At 40.4% G+C, this 22,640-nt stretch overlaps 1 protein-coding gene across 2 annotated transcripts in view; it reads left to right on the forward strand.

The window, feature by feature from the left end:
* Positions 1-2,087: 2,087 nt before the first annotated feature.
* The window catches only part of tmem198b (transmembrane protein 198b), a 68,011-nt gene continuing 47,458 nt past the window's right edge, over positions 2,088-22,640 (forward strand). Inside the window, exon 1 of one of the 2 annotated variants that reach the window (XM_060918986.1) lies at positions 2,088-2,510. The gene's annotated coding sequence lies outside the window, so the exon portion shown is untranslated. The remainder of the gene's footprint in view (positions 2,511-22,640) is intronic. The other variant, XM_060918985.1, reaches the window with a different exon arrangement.

Below are 22,640 nucleotides of genomic sequence, written 5' to 3' on the forward strand. Positions count from 1 at the left end.
TTACCCTCCTTGTGGAGGGCATTAGTGATCATCTTCTGGACAACAGTCAAGTCAGCAGTCTTCCCCATGATTGTGGTTGTGTGTACTGAACTAGACCGAGAGATACACTGTGTTCATACTGTTTTACTCAAACTCGAAATGAAATATTCTAATATTTTGAGATGGGGTTTACGAATACTTTATACTTTATTGTCCACAATGTGGAAATTTGTCTTCAGTTTCACCACAAACATTTAAACAATTAAACATTAAAATCACAATACACTAATACATTAAAATCACAATACACAAATCAAGCATTCAAGCACTAAATTTTGTAAAAACAGAAGAGAAAACTGAGTTACTATAAAAATACATTAGCACTCAAAAGAGTGTTTAAAAGAATGAAATAGCTGAAAAGTAATAAATATCATATATAATAATAAATAAGTAATCAGACCAATAAAAAGGACTGGGGTGAATTAAGTAAGAATCCCTGTATTATTTATCGCCCTTATTCCTTTTGGGACGAAGGAGTTTTTAAAGATGTTCTTATTAGCGTTGGGCACTCTAAAACACCTCCCAAAGGGTAGAAGCTCGAATTCACAGTGGAGCGGGTGGGAAAGATCATTTATGATTTTCCTGGTTTTGTTTAAAATCTGTTCATCATACATTATACTTAAGTGCTTTTGTGGCTTTCCTATTATCTTTGTAGCCATATTCACTATTCTCTGTAGCTTATTTTTTCTCTGCATGTTCAAGTTACCATACCACATGATCATATTAAATGATAGAATGCCTTCAACAAGGTTTTTATACACTGTTTGTAGGATGTCCTTGTTCACACCAAAGTTTTTGAGTCTATGGAGTAGGTAAAGACGTTGTGAGCACTTTTTAAAAATAAAATCTGTGTTTTCTTTAAAAATGAGTTTACTGTCTATAAAAGTGCCAAGATATTTAAAATCATTCACAACTTCCACTGTCTGTCCCTTGATGATTATTGGAGATAACAGGTCCTTATCATTTTGAATGACAAGTTCTTTAGTCTTACTTACATTCATTTCTGGCGGCACGGTGGTGTAGTGGTTAGCGCTGTCGCCTCACAGCAAGAAGGTCCGGGTTCGAGCCCTGTGGCTGGCGAGGGCCTTTCTGTGTGGAGTTTGCATGTTCTCCCCGTGTCCGCGTGGGTTTCCTCCGGGTACTCCGGTTTCTCCCACGGTCCAAAGACATGCAGGTTAGGTTAACTGGTGACTCTAAATTGACCGTAGGTGTGAATGTGAGTGTGAATGGTTGTCTGTGTCTATGTGTCAGCCCTGTGATGACCTGGCGACTTGTCCAGGGTGTACCCCGCCTTTCGCCCGTAGCCAGCTGGGATAGGCTCCAGCTTGCCTGCGACCCTGTAGAACAGGATAAAGCGGCTAGAGATAATGAGATGAGACATTCATTTCTAAAAAGCTATTTTGGCACCATTCTTGAAGAGATGATTATGTATGTTTTTTTTTTATGTTTTTGTACTGTATGCCATACTGATTAAAATTAAAATAGAAAAATGCTTGAAACGTTTTAGTTTATGTGTAATGAGTGTATAATATATAACATTTTCACTTTCTTAAATAACTGATGGAAAATATTGAACTTTTTCACAATATTCTAATTTTCTGAGATGCACTAGTGTACTGTACATGCTAGATTTACTGTATGGACATTGTATCAGAAAACAATTTTATTTATAAGCAGTAGCCACATGTACCCATAGGGTACCTATTTTATTTCAAGTGGCGGAAACGGGCTTCAATACGATACCGTTAATCCCACTGAATAACTCACAGCACGACTTTACACGTCAGACTCCACGTCCTTTCTATAGTATACGAGGTCATGAGTAGCAGAGGTGGTTAGAACCATAATTCCAGTGGTTTTAACAGGAAGAACCTTACAGGATTCGGAACATTATTGGTGTAAAACCAGTGTCAGTACATTATGTACTCGAGATTAATTTCTCCAGTAGTCCATATTAACACGCAGTAGCCCTGCTGTCACTGTTTTACATCTTTCGCTGACCCCCGTGTGTTTGAGTGAAATGGTACGTTCCAAACCGAGCGACGTAAAGAGCATAGTTATGCGTGCCGAGGACCACACAAGAGAAAAAAGAAAAAACTATTAGTATTTGCTCATTTAGATTCTTATTTGGACAATGTTTTAGGTTTAGTATGTAAAATGCACATTGGTTGTATGTAAAGCCTCTACTGTCCTGGTGCTGTAAATGGGCTGGTGAGTGAACTGCATTGGAGACTGACAACAGTGCAGAGGATAGAGAGGAAGAAAGAAGCGGGCGCCTTAGCAACATAGCTAGTCTTTTATTATTTTAGCGTTAGCCTTTAGCTCTTACTGGCAGAACTGAGGAATGTCGGGTTGAAAATGTGAGGCTCGCCAGAGATGATGCGGAATTTGACGGTTGCGCAAAGCCGCAACAAAGCACACAGGCCGACTGAAAGGACGCGCAGGAGGATGTTTATTCCCTACCTGAGTGAGTGAGTGAGTGAGCAGCCTATATGTGTGTCTTTTCATCCTTTTTTTTCCAAAGCTTACACTGTGTGCATGCTGACATCACTGTCTAAAATAAATCTACTGAGATGTATATTATTAAATGATATTAACCAGAGGTATAGGAGCTGTGTTATATTATGTTAAACGCTATCATCACACAATATCACAGCCTGCTGTACAGTAATGCCGTTTGATTACTTCCTTAAAGCGTCAAGCTTCAATTAGGCGTCAAGTGGCTGGAGGAGACGACTTCCGGTCAAAAGGTGGAGCGCGCGCATTCCTGAGCTAAACAATTACAGCACTACTGACTGAATGGGTTGTTTTACAATCAGGGTACGCAAGCTAAAAATCACATTTAACACTTATTATCTTCAATATCAAAAGGCTTGACTAAATAAACATGGTTGTTTATTGTAGCCCTGTGATAGCTCTATTTACCATGCAAAAAAAAATGGTGATAACGTTATTTTTGGTGAATGTATGGCAATACATGTCATATATTTAGCAAAATTACTCGTGTCATTTAGAAAAAGTGTTTTTTTTGACCACAGGTAGCTCCAAAAGGGATGCACTTAAATCATTCTTTATACCATAAAACAAATATTTGGTTCCATATCATTGGAAACATAGTTAAGTTTTAATGTTGAATGCCAGTAAGTTTTCAGACTATTTTGATCAAATTAGTCTGTAATTGTGTCAAAAAAAATGTCCTCTCCGACAATCACTTCATTTGTTTCTCCCAGCCCTGCTTAAAGCTACACTTAATCTTGTTATAATACAAACTATTACACATGCCTATGTTCATATGTGTATTAATTTCCAAAAGTGCAGATTTGACAGTTTTTTTTTTTTAAATTTGAATTTTGGACCCCTGTGACACAAACTTTGTACCCTGATTGTAAAACAACCCGAATATCAAATGGCTCTCTACATCTACAGTAGCTGCTGTGGGGAAAAGTCTGAGGCACATGTAAAGAAATGCCGTACAGCAAAGATGCCTTCAGAAAATAACAAAATTATTTAAATGTTTCTATCTGCATTAAAATACTACAAACAGCAGTAAGCAGTAATAAATGAAACAGTATTTGGTGTGAGAGGATGCTTTGCTTAAGGGTTGTTTTACAATCAGGGTACGCAAGCTAAAAATCACATTTAACACTTATTATCTTCAATATCAAAAGGCTTGACTAAATAAACATGGTTGTTTATTGTAGCCCTGTGATAGCTCTATTTACCATGCAAAAAAAAAAAATTGGTGATAACGTTATTTTTGGTGAATGTAAATTACTCGTGTCATTTAGAAAAAGTGCTTTTTTTGACCACAGGTAGCTCCAAAAGGGATGCACTTAAATCATTCTTTATACCATAAAACAAATATTTGGTTCCATATCATTGGAAACATAGTTAAGTTTTAATGTTGAATGCCAGTAAGTTTTCAGACTATTTTGATCAAATTAGTCTGTAATTGTGTCAAAAAAAATGTCCTCTCCGACAATCACTTCATTTGTTTCTCCCAGCCCTGCTTAAAGCTACACTTAATCTTGTTATAATACAAACTATTACACATGCCTATGTTCATATGTGTATTAATTTCCAAAAGTGCAGATTTGACAGTTTTTTTTTTTTTTAATTTGAATTTTGGACCCCTGTGACACAGACTTTGTACCCTGATTGTAAAACAACCCGAATATCAAATGGCTCTCTACATGTACAGTAGCTGCTGTGGGGAAAAGTCTGAGGCACATGTAAAGAAATGCCGTACAGCAAAGATGCCTTCAGAAAATAACGAAATTATTTAAATGTTTCTATCTGCATTAAAATACTACAAACAGCAGTAAGCAGTAATAAATGAAACAGTATTTGGTGTGAGAGGATGCTTTGCTTAAGGGTTGTTTTACAATCAGGGTACGCAAGCTAAAAATCACATTTAACACTTATTATCTTCAATATCAAAAGGCTTGACTAAATAAACATGGTTGTTTATTGTAGCCCTGTGATAGCTCTATTTACCATGCAAAAAAAAATGGTGATAATGTTATTTTTGGTGAATGTATGGCAATATATGTCATATATTTAGCAAAATTACTCGTGTCATTTAGAAAAAGTGCTTTTTTGACCACAGGTAGCTCCAAAAGGGATGCACTTAAATCATTCTTTATACCATAAAACAAATATTTGGTTCCATATCATTGGAAACATAGTTAAGTTTTAATGTTGAATGCCAGTAAGTTGTCAGACTATTTTGATCAAATTAGTCTGTAATTGTGTCAAAAAAAAGTCCTCTCCGAGAATCACTTCATTTGTTTCTCCCAGCCCTGCTTAAAGCTACACTTAATCTTGTTATAATACAAACTATTACACATGCCTATGTTCATATGTGTATTAATTTCCAAAAGTGCAGATTTGATAGGTTTTTTTTAAATTTGAATTTTGGACCCCTGTAACACAAACTTTGTACCCTGATTGTAAAACAACCCGAATATCAAATGGCTCTCTACATCTACAGTAGCTGCTGTGGGGAAAAGTCTGAGGCACATGTAAAGAAATGCCGTACAGCAAAGATGCCTTCAGAAAATAACGAAATTATTTAAATGTTTCTATCTGGATTAAAATACTACAAACAGCAGTAAGCAGTAATAAATGAAACAGTAAGTATTTGGTGTGAGAGGATGCTTTGCTTAAAAAATGGTAGTCTCAGGTACACTGAGTGCAGTTTTATAAGGAAATGAGCTGTAGGTTTTACTGAGCATCTTGCTTACTTTACTTTGTCACACTTGCTTTTTTTTTCTTTCTTTTATAGCAAAACCCAGCAGCATTAATTGTTTTTGTCTGAAAAGTGGCCTCTTTTACATGTAATATGCTGCTTTGTTAAAATCTTCTTTCCTTGTTTACTAACACGAGAACGTTTTTCTGTAACACTTAATTTTGTGCTCAAAAAGTAATGTTTGGGCATCTAAAAATTTTTTTGGACTGACTCGAGAATGTAGAAGTCATAAAATTAAAAAAAAAAGTTAGAGTTTTTACTAAAATAACAGTGTGCCTAAAATAAAGACTTCTGTACAGTACTGTACATGCACTACATAGGGTGGAAACATCCAATAAGGGGTGTAGCTAAATACTGACTTCATTTTCTGTAGAAAGTCAGTATTTAGTTTATGGTACTGTTATTGTACACTATATTCATATTTCAAGGTGAAAGATATTCATGATATAGAATATAAGGGTACCATCCCAGCCACAAGGAAATGTACAGTTTAGCATTACATCATAGACAAAATCTTTGGTGTCTATGGTGTATATGGAAAAAATTAAGAAACCACTTCAGTTTTTTTCTTAAATCAGCATCTCTGTGTATGGCAGCCATTTCATTCCAGTGTCTGTGCTGGAATTCCAACACAAGCGCACCTCATTTTACTTGATGAAGTACTGATTAGGTGATCACCTGAATCAAATCTTATTTAACAAGGAAAAGCATAAAAACCCCTGCTGTGGTCATCACCATCCTCTTGCAATAGGACTGGTTTGGATGGCAGAAACAGTGCTAGTAGTACCTTAAATTTAATCGGAACACAAAAATATCTAGTTATCATGCCAAAAGAGTTAAAATAAAGTTTTGAGTGAGGAGGAAAAATAAGGGTTCAGTTCTGGCTTTACTGGCAGAGGGATACGGTGAGCGTCAGGTTCCTTCCGTCCTCAAGATTTCAAAGATGTCAGTTCATAAGAACAAGGTCAAGCAGCAGACGTTGCAGACAAGAAGATTACAGACTGGCAAAGGGCGAAAACGACCCCACTGACTGGGATGATCATCGACTCCTTCGAATGTCAATCAACAACCGTAGGCTGACATCAAGTGACCTACAAAAAGAATGGCGAATGGCAGCTGGGGTTAAGTGCATGGCAAGGGTGGTTCGAAACAGGCTCCTCTGGGCGGGGTTGAACTCATGCAAAACTAGAAAACAGCTCATCATCAATGAGAAGCAAAGAAGAGCCAGGCTGAGGTTTGCTAAAGACCAAAAGGATTGAATCGTAGAGGACTGGAGTAAAGTCATCTTCTCTAATGAGTCCAATTTTCAGCTTTTCCCATCACTTGGTGTTCTAATGGTTAGACAGAGACCTGGAGAGGCCTACAAGCTACAGTGTCTTGCCCACATTGTGAAATTTGGTGGAAGATTGGTGATCCGAGGGTGCTTCAGCAAGGCTGGAATGGAGCAGATTTTTGTTTGTGAAGGACACATGAATCAAGCCATGTACAAGGTTCCCCTGGAAGAAAACCTGCTTCCTTCTGCTCTGACAATGCTCCTTAACTTTGAGGATTGGGTTTTCCAGCAGGACAGTGCTCCATGCCACACAGCCAGGTCAATCAAGGTGTGGATGGAGGACCACAAGATCCAGACCCTGTCATGGCCAGCCCAATCTCCTGACCTGAACCCCATTGAAAACCTCTGGAATGTGATCAAGAGGAAGATGGATGGTCACAAGTCATCAAACAAAGCTGAGCGGATTGAATTTTTGCACCAGGAGTGGCATAAAGTCACCCAAGAGCAACATGGAGAGCATGCCAAGATGCATGAAAGCTGTGATTAAATGTCAGGGTTATTCCACCAAATACTGATTTCTGAACTCATTTTAAGTTCAAACATTAGAACTGTGGTGTTTAAAATTGAGGCCATCCTTAAAAAGAAAAATCCGTTTCCTGTCCACCGGGTGAGCAAAAAAAATTTCAGTCGGGAGGGAGGGATTTTTTTTTTTATGGATGGATAAGAAATCGCAATGCTGTGTTTTGCTTTTTCTTTCAGTACTTTTTTATTACAAAAGCAGACACATTTAATAAAATGACAGTTTAATCAACTGAAACTTGTACAAAAACTTTAAGTTAGCATTTTAAATGCTGGCTGCAACATTTGCAAAACTTTTACAAAGGTACTTAAAATGTCAGACACACGGACTTTTTGTAGTTCTAAATCGACTGTTAGGCCTAGTTCGGATGAAATTACACTATTAAAATGATCACTGAATGATTTTGTTTTTCTGAATATTTACTATTTTGTTGTTCGCTAGAATACCATTTTGCAATTTCACACTTAAGCAAATGTTTGAAAACTCCGGATCTCCTTCCTTCATGGTGGCTGCCATTTTTTTGTGCCGCACGGTGCATGCACAGAGCTGATTCAGTTCAGAGTGCGCGCCCACTCGGCGGAGGCAGTAGTGTGTCGGGGCTGTCGGAGGGAACGGAAGCAGAGATGACGCTTATTTTGTCTCCGGTAAACCAGTCTTCACTCGTTCAATTACGTGCTGGCATCAAAAGACACCGTTGGTTGTAAATGAAACCAAACTGAGTGGTTGGAGTGTATTTTCATACACAAATGGAGAAATGTTCGCTGAGTGTTTAATTGTGTAGCCACCACTGCAGACCGTTGTCGTTGTTAATTCATAGCATGCTCAGTTGCGTGAATGTGTCATGCACCGAAAATAGGAGATTTACAAGCCAGGAACGCCTCATGATGCAGTACACAAGAAAAGAAAGATGATTTACTGCCATTTTACTTTGTATTTGAGTAAAGTGAATAAATAAATGGTCTGTGGAAAATACATTTAATCCTGGGAACTGCGTGCACAGGAGTTTTTGTGTTTACCCCCCCGGCTGGCTACTTATTTGTCAAGGCTGGCTAGTATGAGCCTTAGTGGAAAGCCCTGGGAATGCGTAAATGTCAAATTCGAGTTTAGATTTACGAACCCCCCCAAAAATGTCGAAAAACCGGCGTTAAAAACATTTTTTCAACTGCACAAACGGCACTCACCACTTGTATCCGCGATCTCATTCTTTCAGTCACTACCCATAACTCATGACTGTAGGTGAGGGTGGGAACGTAGATGGACCAGTAAATTGAGAGCTTTGCCTTTTGGTTCAGCTCTCTCTTCACCACAACAGACCAGTTTAGCATCCACAACAGTGCGGACGCTGCCCCAATCTGTCTGTCCAACTCCTGCTCCCCCCTACCCTCACTCATGAACAAGACCCCAAGATAATTAAACTCCTCCACTTGAGACCGCAAACCCCCCCAACCCGAAGTGGGCACTCCACTCATTTCCGACTGAGTACCATGGCCTCAGACTTGGAGGTGCTGATCCTCATCTCAGCTGCTTCACACTCTGCTGCAAACCGTTCCAGCACCTGCTGGAGGTCACAGATTGATCAGGCCAACAGGACCACATCTGCAAAAAGCAGAGACACAATCCTGAGGCCACCAAACCGGACCACCCTTGGCTGTGCCTAGAAATTCTGTCCATAAAAATTATGAACAGAACCGGTGACAGAGGTCAGCCCTGGCGAAGTCCCACCTGCATCGGGAAGGAGTCTGACTTGCTGCCAGCAATGCGACCCAAACTCCTGCTCCGGTCATACAGGGACCGAATGGCCTGCAGCAGTGGGCCCCGAACCCCATACTCCCGAAGCACCCCCCACAGGGCACCACGAGGAACGTGGTCCCTGAACTAATCTTCAGTAAAAACATGTGAGGTAAAGTGAAGTGTGTATCCTCTGTAAAGCATACATGAGCAATTGTGTACTGAGGAATGGTCTTGGATTCCTTGCTCTATATTAATCTTTCCCATCAAGCATTATAGGAAACTCTATGCTTTTTATATGGCCAAAGGCAGGTTGTACTAAATTACTAAATGTAAGGAGTCCAATAGTTGTTGCTATTGAAAAAATATTTTTGAAAAGCAGTCTTGGAATAAATTTTTCAATTAATAGTTAGATTTTGTTCATTTTCGATATGAGATTGTTAATTAAAAAAAGATTTTTTTTTCCCCTCACCTTTTTCCTCCCAACCATCAAATTACTAAAGTGCTGCCTGAAATGTATCCTTTCAGATCCAGTCTATTTCATCCTGACATTAGGAATGAAATGGTTCTGGTTTTCATTAAAATTATCATTAAAAAGCTATAGAAGCTCAATTTAAATACTGTCCAGCACCAACCAAAGTTAACAACAGTCTCACAATAAGACTACATAAATGCTGCATGCATATTATTTTTGTGTGATGTTTAATTAGTCTCTGTTCTTCAACCTCATGCATGCTCATGATCCGAGAGCAGAAAACCATCATGCTCGCATCATGTATATGCCGTATTTTAGGCTCCAGTCCAGTCATCAGTCACTTCAGTTAATGCTACAGTTAAAAAAAAAAAAAAAGCCTCAATGAGGCTGTAGCTCATACCAGCCACTGTTGTTGTGTGTGAGTTTGAAATCTGATCACTCCTGTGGGAGGAGTAGCGGGTTTTGTGTTGCATATGAGCCCTGTGTAGCCGCATCCATGGCAGGTGGTACCACTTGGTGAACAATTCTTGTTGGAATACGTCTTTAGAGTCTTCTGGATGAGTTTCGGTGAAAAGATTCTAACCGTTTTCGAACAGTAGTGTTTGGTGTGATGAGTCACCCAAAATTTTCAAATGGCCATAAAGTGTTAAATTGTTGTTGGCTGTCCATTGCTAGCAATGATGACTGCTTTATTAAGATGTGCAAAAGTGCAGATGGACCACAAGGCCCACACCAGAGCTGCCCGCAGCAGTGGCACGAACGGCCCAGCCGAGCCGCCACAGAATGTCTAACCTTGTGAGCTCTTGTATGCTATTCTCCTCTCCTAACAAAGTACCTTACACAATAAGGTAAGACAAACCGTTTTGTGCCCCCATCGTGTTGTCTCTCTGGACCTCCAGACCTGATGCCAAGTGGTGCACAAAAGTGCCACAGACCTGGCGGGTATGGAAGTTGCCGTGCAGTGATAACTGACTTGCCGAGTGATGCCTTCCGTTGGCCATTTGAGTGGCTCTTCCGCATGCCATCTGGTGGTGTGCCATTGACCCTGTTGGGTTCATCTGCCACATTGCACTGAAAAGTGCCCTTCAGCCAGCACTTTATTGGTGATGTACTATTTAACCTATAGCTGGAACCCAAGCAGGTGCTACCATTCTGGGTCAGAGTGGACTTAGGAGTGAGGTAACTCCACTTTCCCCAATACTCGAGTCCTCCTGGACCTGAGATTCACCACAACTTTTATACATACCAACCTGGGGAACATTCCATGCAAGTTTGATCAAAACCTGATGACTCCTGTAGGGAGGAGTAGCGATTTTCATGAAAGTGCATATGAGCCCTGTGTAGCCGTATCCATAGCAGGTGGCGCCACCTGGTGAACAATTCTTGTTGGAATATGTCTTTCTGGGTGAGTTTCAGTGAAAAATGTCCCAGCAGTTTAGTCACCCAAAAATTTCAGATGCCCATAAAATCATAACTATGACAGGTGGCGCCACCATCTTGACAACTTTTACACACACACACACCTAGGGAACGTTGGATGTTAGTTTGATCGAAATCCAATCAACCCTGTAGGAGGAGTAGCGATTTTTGTAAATTGTACACGGAGGACAGACGACAGCCGCATGAGCTAAAAATCATGGGGGCTGGAGTTTGAATTAGTTGCAAAAGAGGTTCAGTTTAAAAGTTTCCAAAGAAAGTATCGAAGGCTTAGAAATCTGGGAGTACTTCAAACTATAGCAGCACAAGGCGAAAAAGGCAAAACCACCGTAAGCGTTGTCTATTCATGTCTCTTAAATTATCATTAGTAGGAAGAGCTTTTTAATAGCTTTTGTCCTTGTAGCTGCTGAACACACTCATTATTAAAGCCATAAAGGCGTCTGCCTGTTACTTTTGAATTTCCATTGAATATGTGGTTTGAGAAAATGTTTCTGTTGGAATCTGGGTTTGTTCAATGTTGATTGACAGCGCCAACAGTTCATGCCTGTTGGGCTGGTTGGGATATGTACCTAATTTTGTTTTATTTCTGTCACTGTTTTCAGCACATTTCTTTCTGTAGGGACTGCCATAAATACAATATGTAACATTTGAATAACTGATCAATTTAATTAAAAGTGTCAGTTAAAGGATCATAGGGAATATGTCTTCGTTATTACTTGTTAAATAGTTATGATGTATGTTTTTCTCTCCTGAACTCATTAAAAATGAACTAGAACTTAAACCTAAAATGAACTTAAAAGAAATGGTCAATTTGATTGGTTTGGAGGAACATGAATAATTTAGATGAATAGACCAATCCAATAAAATAGTCATTAGTGGAAGCCCTAATGTTATTTTAATGTTTCTGCAAACAAAAAGTGGCTAGTGCTGCTAGTTTTTTACTTGCGTTTTTCAATTTGTGTATCAGTACTTTTTTGAACGTTTTCAGCCCATTTTAACAATACCGCGGTAATCCTGATAACCACGAGCATTTTGGCCTCGATAATCGTCATGTTAAATTTCCATCCTGTTTCATATCTACCTGACATGACCTGCATTCTCACATCTGTCAGCAGTTTCATGGCTTGTTCCCACATTTTGATAAGACTCCAAAGCAATGTGTTTACGAGGGAGCCTGTTGGAACCATGAAAAACAAACCAAAACCAATAGAACAGTGTTTTCTCACTGTCGGCACAACAGACGGGTTCCTTAGATCTCGGTTTCTCACTTGCATCTGGTTTGATGTAGCCGTCAAGCCTTGTGTGGCACTTATTCGATAAAATTTATACCACAGAGCCATCGAGTTCTCGAGCCTGTTTAGTCAGAAGGCGTTGATTAATTTTGTATAACAACATGATGAGCTGTGGGTTTGGGTTTTTTTCCCTCTTCAAGAAGAGAAAAAAAGAGAGACTACTAGGTTTGCGAATGACGACTTGTAACAAGAACTGATAAAGGAGTTAGTTTTTGTTTGCAGATATTTCACACCATTAAATGTAACTATAAACAGTGAAAATGCATGACTTGTTGTACAATAATAGATTAAAAATTGCAGTAGTTGGCAAAGTGCTGTGGTATGAGAGAAATAAAACACTTTGTACAATAATAATCACCTTCAGTGTGGGAACCACCTCATCAAGTTTTATTCCTTATATAATCTACATGGGTATAGATGTGGGTTTTATTATTATTTTTTTTTTAGCTTGCTGGTCAGGACAAGGGCAGCTGGTGGGCTGTGTGACTGTCAGCACACACGCTACATTTGGCGTTTGGCGAGGCGCCATGTTCGTGACCGATGGTGGTGGTTGTTAGTCCATGGCACCCGTCAACCATTGACCATCACACCCAGAATTTTTCCAACTATCCTGCTACAAATGTGCAATTCATCACACATCTCATTACACTGCCAAATTAGCCAAATGTCAGTTTGCTTGGTCTTGGTTGAAATGACATACTACTTTAATGAATATAGAGACTTGTGTTTTTTTGTTTTGTTTTTTTTGGCATCATCGGTTCAGTCGTGTGAACAGTCCTCATTGATTCATGTGGTCAGTTGGAGGATTGAATTAAAGGGTCACATCAGAGTACAGACTGAGAGGGTCACAAAAACGCATGCTAATCAGCGTTCGAGGTCATCGAGTGGCATTGATCTACTTAAGCTGAGAGGCGAAAACCATAAAGCCATTGTAAATATAACGCAGTAGTATGAAATTCAGAAACGTGTAGTGTTACACATAGTGGCATCTGGATAAAACAAAGCCACAAATAAACAAGTTGCCAGACAAGCAGACTGTAATCAGAGTGCACTTGTGATTTTCTGTGTACAGGCTAGTGGGGTAAACTAGTTAAACACTCACTTGTTTAGAAAAGTCACTAGATAAATGAAATAGAGGAAATCGAATGTACAGTACCAGTCAAAAGTTTGGACACACCTTCCAATACAATGGTTTTTCTTCATTGTTTATTAATAAAGTCACTTCCTGTCTTAAAGTAATGATGGATGTCGTTTCTCTTTCCTTAGCTGAGCGGTTTCTTGACATAGTATGGCTTAGGCCAAGTTTACATTAGACCGTATCTGTCTCGTTTTCTTCGCGGATGCACTGTCCGTTTACATTAAAACGCCGGGAAACGGGAATCCGCCAGGGTCCACGTATTCAATCCAGATCGTGTCTGGTCCGGTGCTGTGTAAACATTGAGAATACGCAGATACGCTGTGCTGAGGTCTAGCTGGCGTCGTCATTGGACAACGTCACTGTGACATCCACCTTCCTGATTCGCTGGCGTTGGTCATGTGACGCGACTGCTGAAAAACGGTGTGGACTTCCGCCTTGTATCACCTTTCATTAAAGAGTATAAAAGTATGAAAATACTGCAAATACTGATGCAAATACTGCCCATTGTGTAGTTATGATGGTCTTTAGGCTTGCCATCCTTCCACTTGCAAGTGGTAAGTGACTTGCGCACAGCGGCTCAGTCCCGAATCATTGCTCGTGTGCTTCACTTGCGCGCTCTGTGAGCTGCGCAGGGCCGGAGTGCGCACCCTCCAGAGGGCACTCGCTGTTCAGGGCGGAGTGATTTGGAGCGCAGCCGCTGAGGAGGAAGCGATGAGCCGCACTGACACATTTCAACTTACGTGCCGAATTAGTCATGTGATTAGTGTATCCGTGTATTGGCGTTGCTGTGTGCACGCGAATCGTGTATTGGCGTTGCTGTGTGCACGCTAATCGTTTTTAAAAACGTTAATCTGATGATCCGCTGATACGGTCTAATGTAAACCCCACCTTACTATAGTTGTGGAATAGGGCTATTAACTTATTAGGAAGGCAATAAATTGCACTAATTAACTTTTGACGAGGCACACCTGTTAACTGAAAAGGTGACTTCCTCATGAAGCTAGTTAAGATATTGCCAATAGTGTGCAAAGCGTCATCAAGGTAAACACTGATGCTCCATTTTTGTGTGTGTGTGTAGGCGGTATGGTGGTGTCGTGGTTAGCACTGTCGCCTCACAGCAAGAAGATTCTGGGTTTGAGCCCAGCGGCCAATGGAGGCCTTTCTGTGTGGAGTTTGCATGTTCTCCCCGTGTCCGCGTGGGTTTCCTCTGGGTGCTCCGGTTTCCCCCACAGTCCAAAGACATGCAGGTTAGGCTAATTGGTGGCTCTAAATTGACCGTAGGTGTGAATGTGAGTGTGAATGGTTGTTTGTCTCTATGTGTCAGCCCTGTGATGACCTGGTGACTTATCCAGGGTGTACCCCGCCTCTCACCCATAGTCAGCTGGAATACGTTCCAGCTAGCCTGCGACCCTGTACAGGATAAGCGGTTATGGATAATGGATGGAGAGATATATAAAATCTCCCTCATAAAAAAAAAAAAAACCTGTGCAGGGATTGGCAAAGGATGGTTCACGTGACATAAAATAGTTCTACCTTTGATTAAGCAATGTATCTCATGACGTCAAAAAAAAAAAGTATATGGTGTGAGTCAGTCATGGTGTATCATGGATATACCATGAATTGGCGTCACAGTTTCAAGCTGTGAGCATTTGTGTGTGTGTGTGTGTGTGTGTGTGTGTAGATCTACGTATCATGATCATGCCTAGCGAGGCAGATGATAACATGGTACGCTGCACATGCACAGGTCGAAGGTAAACAACAAACATGGCTGCCTCCAGTGAGTTTATGCCGAAATTCAATCTTAACACTCTGGAATTTTTCGGCGAGGGATATCAATCAAATATACCCTGAACTGAGAGGCATCAGTAATTATGGATTCTCTTCAGTGACTAGCATAATAATAATTTCAATTTATATAGCGCCCTTCTCAAAACCCAAGGTCGCTTTACAATTATAAGGAGGGAAAAAACCCTCCACCAAATAGAAGTTAGGATGTCATTCCAATGGTGTGGCAGCCACAGTCCCACCAAAAGGCGCACGAGAACAAGTCCCACACCGCCAGCACAGCCGCCGCGACACTGCTGGGCAACATCACTCGGAACATCACGCCAAGCACTAAAGGACTGCTGCACAGAGCATTAAACAACCACGATGTTAAAATGAGCAACGAGCTCACTGTAGTCCATAGCTAGGAGCACAGGCATCACCCACAGCAAACCAAGGCCTGGAGGGAACCGACGCCCAAAACTGGGTCCAGAACTACACCACAACCGTTGGACACACTCAAACAAAAACACTCAAACAAAAACAAACATTAAACTACACAAACACACACACACACACACACACACAAAAAAAAAAAAAAGCTTTGCTGAAAAGCGGCAGCCAGAATGCGCACGACGTACTCTCAACCAGGAACAGAAAACTAGTACTGTTTTCTTCAGGGCTGCGGCCCTCACGAAATAGTGCTATGCCAGTCATCTCAGAGAATCCATAATTTCAACCTGAGCCTCTCAGGCCTTGGTATATTTGAGATGTATATGTACAGTACTGTACAAAAAGTCTTAGGTGCCCTATTTTTTTCATACAAACTTTTTATAGATTTCTTTTTTATTTCTACATTATTGAGTCAGTCCAAAAACATTTTAGAGTTCCAAACGTTTGTTTTCCAGCACAAAATTAAATGCTACAAAAAAAAAAGCTTGTATCTGAGCAGCATATTACATAAGAGACCGCTTTTCAGATTAAAAAAGAAAACATAATGAAGCCTACTGGGTTTTGGTGCAAAATTAAGAAGCAAGTGTGACAAAGTGTTCAGAGGAACTGTGGCTGGTTCTGCAAGATGCTCAGTAAAACCTACAGCTCAAACTGCACTCACTGTACATGAGATGACTTTTTTTTTTTTAAGCAAAGGGTCGTCTCACACCAAATATTGACTTTTGTTTCATTTATTATGGCTTACTGCTGTTTATAGTTTTTTTTTTTTAAATGTTGAAACATTTCATTTCATTATTTTTAAGCCATTTTTGGTCTACAGCATTTCTTTACATGTGCCTGACTTTTGCTCAGTACTGTATATATGTTCCATGTGTTATTTAATAGTCTTGATGTCTTCAGTATTGTTCTACAATGTAGAGAATAGTCAAACTACAGAATGAGTAGGGGTGTCCAAACTTTAGACTGGTACTGGTAATGTACAGGAAGAAAATAAAGGTGATGTAATGGTCCAGTCAGTCAGCACACTTAAACCCAACAGAAAATGTGCAGAATGACCTGAAGATCATGATTCACCATTTCATTTAAAGTGCTGATGACACGTTTTTGACATCTTTGGCAATGTTTTATAACATAAAAAGTAATTCCCGATGATCCATATATTGATTCACGAAGGCGCCTATTTTACAAGTTATGATAAAAAACGCGGCTATTTGGGTAAATTTGGCGGGGCTGCAGCACCCAGGAGACGAAAGAGGAGGAGGAGCTATATGACGTCAGCGAAAGAACCTTCCTCCTAACTTGCCAGTTTGTTGTTGATGCGACAGGTGTTCAGTTTGTCATTATTAGTATTATTATTATACATATATATATTTATTAGTTATTATGCCTTCGCGTTGTGTTGCCGGCTTTTGCTCCAAAACCTACAAGGATGGGGTAAGTTTATTCAAGTTTCCCAGAGATCCCGAGCTGCATGCGAAGTGGGTGAAGCAAGTCAGGCGCACTCGTGACAAGTGGGAGCCCTCACCAACATCTGTCCTGTGCTCTGAACACTTCGATTTGGATTGTTTTGACACCCTTCCCAGCTTAAAAGAATCTCTTGGGTGTTCAGTTCAGCACAAACGTGTGTTACTACCATCAGCAGTGCCTACACAGTGTTGCCAGATTGGGAGGAATCCCGCCCAGTTGAGCGGTTTCAAGTGCATTTTGGTGGGTTTTGAACATATTTTGGGCTGGAAAACGTCAGCAGTATCTGGCAACAGATACTGCTGACGTTTTCCAGCCCAAAATATGTTCAAAACCCACCAAAATGCACTTGAAACCGCCCAACTGGGCGGGATTCCTCCCAATCTGGCAACACTGCCAGTATTCCGGAGGGGGTCTACTAGTAGCTATGCCAGATCCAAAGACAGTCCTCCTGTCAGAACATGTGTTGTGAAACGACATAAGATAAAGGTACGTAGAGCTATAGATTCTACATGATAATCATAAATGTAATCAAAGTCGGCGTGATATCAGTCATGTATTTGCTTGTGAAAGCTTGCGGCTTTCATGTAACTGCCGCCTAGCAACGAGAGGCAAAGGGTAAAGAGGGTAGGCTATCATAGATTCTATTTGGAAAAGATCAACACAATTCTAGACTCCCAGAAGAGGAAGAGCTAGCACTAGAGAGTTCACCGGCGTTTTCATGCGCCATTTCCATTGAGTAGAACCAGAGTAGAACAGCCAGTGAACCGCAGCGTGTTCTTCCGCTGACGTCACAACATGGCCATGGACCCAGTTTTCTTGCGCTGTGCAATTAAAAGTTGGATATTTGCGTAACAACAGCTTCTTTTCACGTAATTATAACAGAAATCTAACATGTTTGCCATGTTGTATAGTTTATTTAAGAAATTGCATAGAGTCATGTTCGTGTCATCAGCACTTTAAAGACTGCTTGTGTAGATTTGCCTCACTGAATGATATATGTGAAGGTTAAGTATTCGATTGCTCCATCAGTCTTTTACAATGCATAATAGTTTGTCGAATGGAAAAACAAACTACCAAAGATGGAGAAACTGTATCTGTGGCCGAGCTTGTTTGGAGAATGCTCGGCTGATAACTATAATCAGTGCATCAGTGTCTGTCTCTTGTTTGCTACTGGCTAAATGATGATGATGATGGTGGTGATTTCTCAGAATGTAGATGCTGCAGATAATTCCCAAGCCTGAAGTTCCATTTAAAAAAAAAAAAACAGCCCTCAATACTTCAAAACCCCTCTCATGTTTTCACATCTCCTAAATGGATCTCTACAGAAGTCTTTTCTCATTTCCGCTGAGGATGGAAACTTTTTTTGTTCTCCGATGTCATGGTCCCAGCTGGCTTCCTGGCTTACACAAAGGTAGATGTTACACATACATAAAGCGTGTGATCTCTCTAATCCGTCGAGGTGCTCACACGGCTTTCCAGAGACTGACTTATGCTTTTAGAAAAGGTCACAACCGTGTTGTGTTTGTGTGTGTGTGTATGAACATCTAATCTTCAACACCGTCACCCACCATAAGGTTATTCAGCAGTCTGGCATCAACAAGACTGCAGGTTGTGTGTGTGTGTGTAGGTGTTGGGCCGGCTTATTAAATACTAAGAAACCTTTTTCAATTTCAAAGCCGCCGTTATATAATAATGGCTGAGAACTAAACACTTGCTCAAGCACTTAAAACTAAACAGGGAACTGGCTCTGGACTGGAGAGATGAGAAAGAAACGATAAGCCGATAGAAAGAGAGGAAGGGTGTGTAACATTTTAGGGAGAAAAAAAAGCAAGCGAGTCCATTTTCCATAAAACGTGGTATTTAAGACTTTCAGACGTGCTGCGTTATAAAAGCTGCACACTATTAGCTACAGTCCAGGCCAGTGGAAAACCTCAATAAAGATAGTGTTACAAGTTGGTCTGAATGTAAGAGAGTGAGAGACAGAGATAGATCTTAATGCCATTAATCCACCCTTCTGCTGCCCACAGCGTAAGCCACAGATACTGCAGAATCTTGTTAACTGATACACCAGAGCTGAGAGTGCAATGCTAAAATCACTTGCAAACTTTAGCACTTTAAAACCTATGCGATGGTCCCCGCAGTACAATGCTGTATATTTCATAATGAACGCTATAAAAACATCATACAGTACCCAGTCTAATTAGGTTTTTTTGTTTTGTTTTGTTTTTTGTTTTTTTTAAATCTCGTTTTTCATCCGGGCCTGGTGGAACCATCAAGAATTGGCTGAGCCCGATTGGCTGAGCCGGACTACGTGACCACACCGTAGCGTATGTAGTTATGTTACAGAGCCAGGCAGTGTACTACAGAGGGTAACTGAGAAAGCCAAGTACGCACACATCTGGAGGGAAATTTCATACAAATTTTGCAAGTATTTTACAGGGAAATGGTTTATTTATTAGCCGAGAGTGCACCAGAAGGCATGTAAATTTTAAAATGTTCTGGGGGCGGGGCATGCCCTCAGACCCCACTAGCATTAGCATGCCTTCGCTGCCACAAATTCCAGAGCCTCCTACTACTTTTTTTTTTTTTTTTTTTTTAAGCTGGCTGCTTCAGATTTTCTAGAGAACCCTGTGTTACGTGCCTAGTTCCTAACTTTCATTATTGCTGTAGTTCTGAATGATCAGAACAGATGCTATTTGATTAGTTGTGTTTGTTTGTGGAAGCGAGTGCTGGTGTTCAGTACCTGGTCTAAGCTCGGCTTTTCTATCAAAATCTCTCGTAATCTCAGTAAAGCCTCTTTGGGGTTCAAGTCATGTCAAGAGAAATTCCCAACCGTCCCATCAGGCACCCCATCTGCACACTTATCGTTTTGGAGTAAATTCAACAAATCTGTCATTTCTGGTATTATTTCTAATGTTGAAGTGTCGCAACGGGGCACATCATATTGACGGTGACTTGAGAGAAGATTGTAGCTACAGTGTTTAGATGGCAGAAACTTAAAATGGTCTATATTGGTGTGTTGCTAGCATTAATTTTCACATCACTGGTATCCTTTGCCTCAGAAATTTCACATGAATTTCCATCACTCTTGCAATTGCTGAGTAATTTGAAGTCAGTCATTCTCCAACAGTGAGAAAGCGGTCACCATAGATATGTTAGAACTGGCATGTTCATAATTAACATGCGATCTTCCAAGCTTTATTGTAGCTACTGCCTCATAGAAGCAGAGCTACTATGCCATCATGTTGTGAGAATGAGTGTAACAATAGCACATACGCATAAACATTACAATCATCAGAACGGCAAATCGTGATCTCATGATATGAACAGTTGATCTTGCGTTATCAAAGGTGCACAAGAACATATGCCATCGTGTTGTAAGAATGAGTGTACCAATAGCGAAACTTCGTAACCAATCAGCACTTCTCCTGATCAAGTTCGATTACCCGTTCTACTTCTTGATAAACTTCGGAACCAGTCAGAACCAGAAACGAAATAAGAGAAACCTCGTTATAAGTTCATAGTATCGGAAGATGATTGGCAGATAAAAAAGATAAACAAGAGTCACCTCGTGGTTCGCCAAGGCTACTGATTTGATATCAAGTAAGTGGTGTTTATTTTAAGAAAATTTACCTTTTGATTATCACAGCTTTTGTTTGGTCCTTCTGAAAGGTCAAATGTAAGGTTTTGTTTTTTGAGCTTTTTGGCAGATATTTATGCCAAGAATTCTAGCCATTCAGCAAAAACTCGAGAAGGCAGCGAAGACAACGTTGGAATCTTTTGAGCGATCCGTTCAGTTTGCAATTATGGGAATAATTGCATGTGGGACTCCCATATGAAATTCCCATGTGGGAATAAATCGGCTCCTTTCGTGAAAAGTTAAAAGTATAATTGGTCAAACTTCTGCTATTCGCTTTAATTTTTTAATTTTATTTTTTAGTCTTTACACTACACTCGTGAAACAAAATGTGCTCATTAGTCCGAAATAATACTTCCAAGACAATTCATGAACAAGTGCTTGCTTTCTTACTATTTTGAAAATAGATCTAGTTCACAGCACTGTATTTTGAACAGAACACAGTAAACAAAATTGGTAACCAAAATACTCCAAGCCCTGATGCTGCTCACAGCTTGGTGATGTTTGCAAGAGATGAGGCGAGTATAAGCCTAGGTCACAACCGGACGTACGATTTTTTGGCCATGCGATTTTTGGCGTTTCCCAAATCGCTGCGTTTTTTTTGTTTGTGGAGAAAGACGCGCGTTGGCCGTAAGTTTGTCTTGCAACCTGAAAAAAACGTAAGCGCCCGTAGAGTTTGTTTGACATGACAAAGAACCTCTGCGGCCAGTCTACGGCTCGAAAATCAGCACGTCACACGCGCACCCTCCGTGCGTTTCTTGCGTTTTTTGCACGTAGACCGGCCGTAGGAGCACGTACGGCCGGTTGTGACCGAGGCAATAATTGATAACGTATATATGCTAGATTTACTGTATGGACATGGGATCAGAAAACAATTTTATTTATAAGCAGTAGCCACATATACAATAACTTAGGGTACCCATTTCTTTTATGATGAAATTCTGAGCAGGGATTTTTTTTTTCATTGATATGGTCAACTTACCGTATACGTTGGTTAACAGTTTATTGTATTACCCACAATGCTGTTTGATTACCTGATGGTGCCAGTGTAAATTAAGCCTTGCTTCATCTATGCACACTGTTATTAAGACAGTGATGCAGCGGTGATTTCGTCTCTCCAGCTTTCTCACTTCCTTATCTGCAAGCTCTGCTCAAATAATGGTTCTATGGTTGTACAAGTCAGGGAAGGCTATCTTGTGATAGAGAGACAAGTAATAGACGTGACTGCATTATCTTTAGTGGTCCAGATTTAGAGTCATTAAAGGCACCAAACAAACTGTTCCTAATGACTCAGTAAATCCCTGACGATGCAAGTGTGCGTGTTTAAAACAGACAACTCTGCATAAGCCTGCATGTTCTGATTACCCCTGTTGGCAGATGGAGCAGGAGGAGACATTTTGTAGAAGCGTGATGATACATTATGAAGGAATTACGTAAGCTAACACCCTCTGATTCTCTCCGTCCATCCATTTGCATTGGTCTCTGAAAATTTCCTCTCGTTTCTCGCTTACATTCGTAGTCTCCTCTCTCTCTCTCTCTCTCTCTCTCTCGCTCGCTCATGCTTGCTTTTTTCATTCATGTTCTCAGTCCATTTTTATCCCACACAAATTGTCCGCCCACCTCTTTACCGCCCAGGATTCTTCTGCTTGGCAGTTTTCCTAGTTTGCCCACACACACTTACACACAGTGTAGCAAATTCTGCTGTTCCCAGTAGGACAGAGGAAGGGACTAGCTTCATCACACCACGTCAGGCTATTTTGGGGGTGCTTGGAACGGGGGAAAAAAGGTTCTGACGTTGATCTCAAGAAAGGAAAATTTGCGAACCTTTACTGTTTGGAAACTATTGGAGTTGAAGTCCATTTTTAAAAAAAGAATGAAATAAAGCTGCTCTTATTAGATGCACCTGCTTGGTGTTTGAGGTTGGTGTTATATCAGTTTAAGTCAGTGATTGAGGGTGAAACAAATGGACACAAACAAACTACTCATCATTTGTTTAAATTTTTGGTGTGGGTTTGAGTTTTATTTGCTTAGTCAATGAGTTTCTTGGCTTGGCATAGACGGCAGATTTCAGGAGCCTCCAATTATGTTCCCTGGGGTATAAATATA

This window comes from Neoarius graeffei, chromosome 4, assembly GCF_027579695.1.
Source record: "Neoarius graeffei isolate fNeoGra1 chromosome 4, fNeoGra1.pri, whole genome shotgun sequence".
NCBI classification, from domain to species: domain Eukaryota; kingdom Metazoa; phylum Chordata; class Actinopteri; order Siluriformes; family Ariidae; genus Neoarius; species Neoarius graeffei.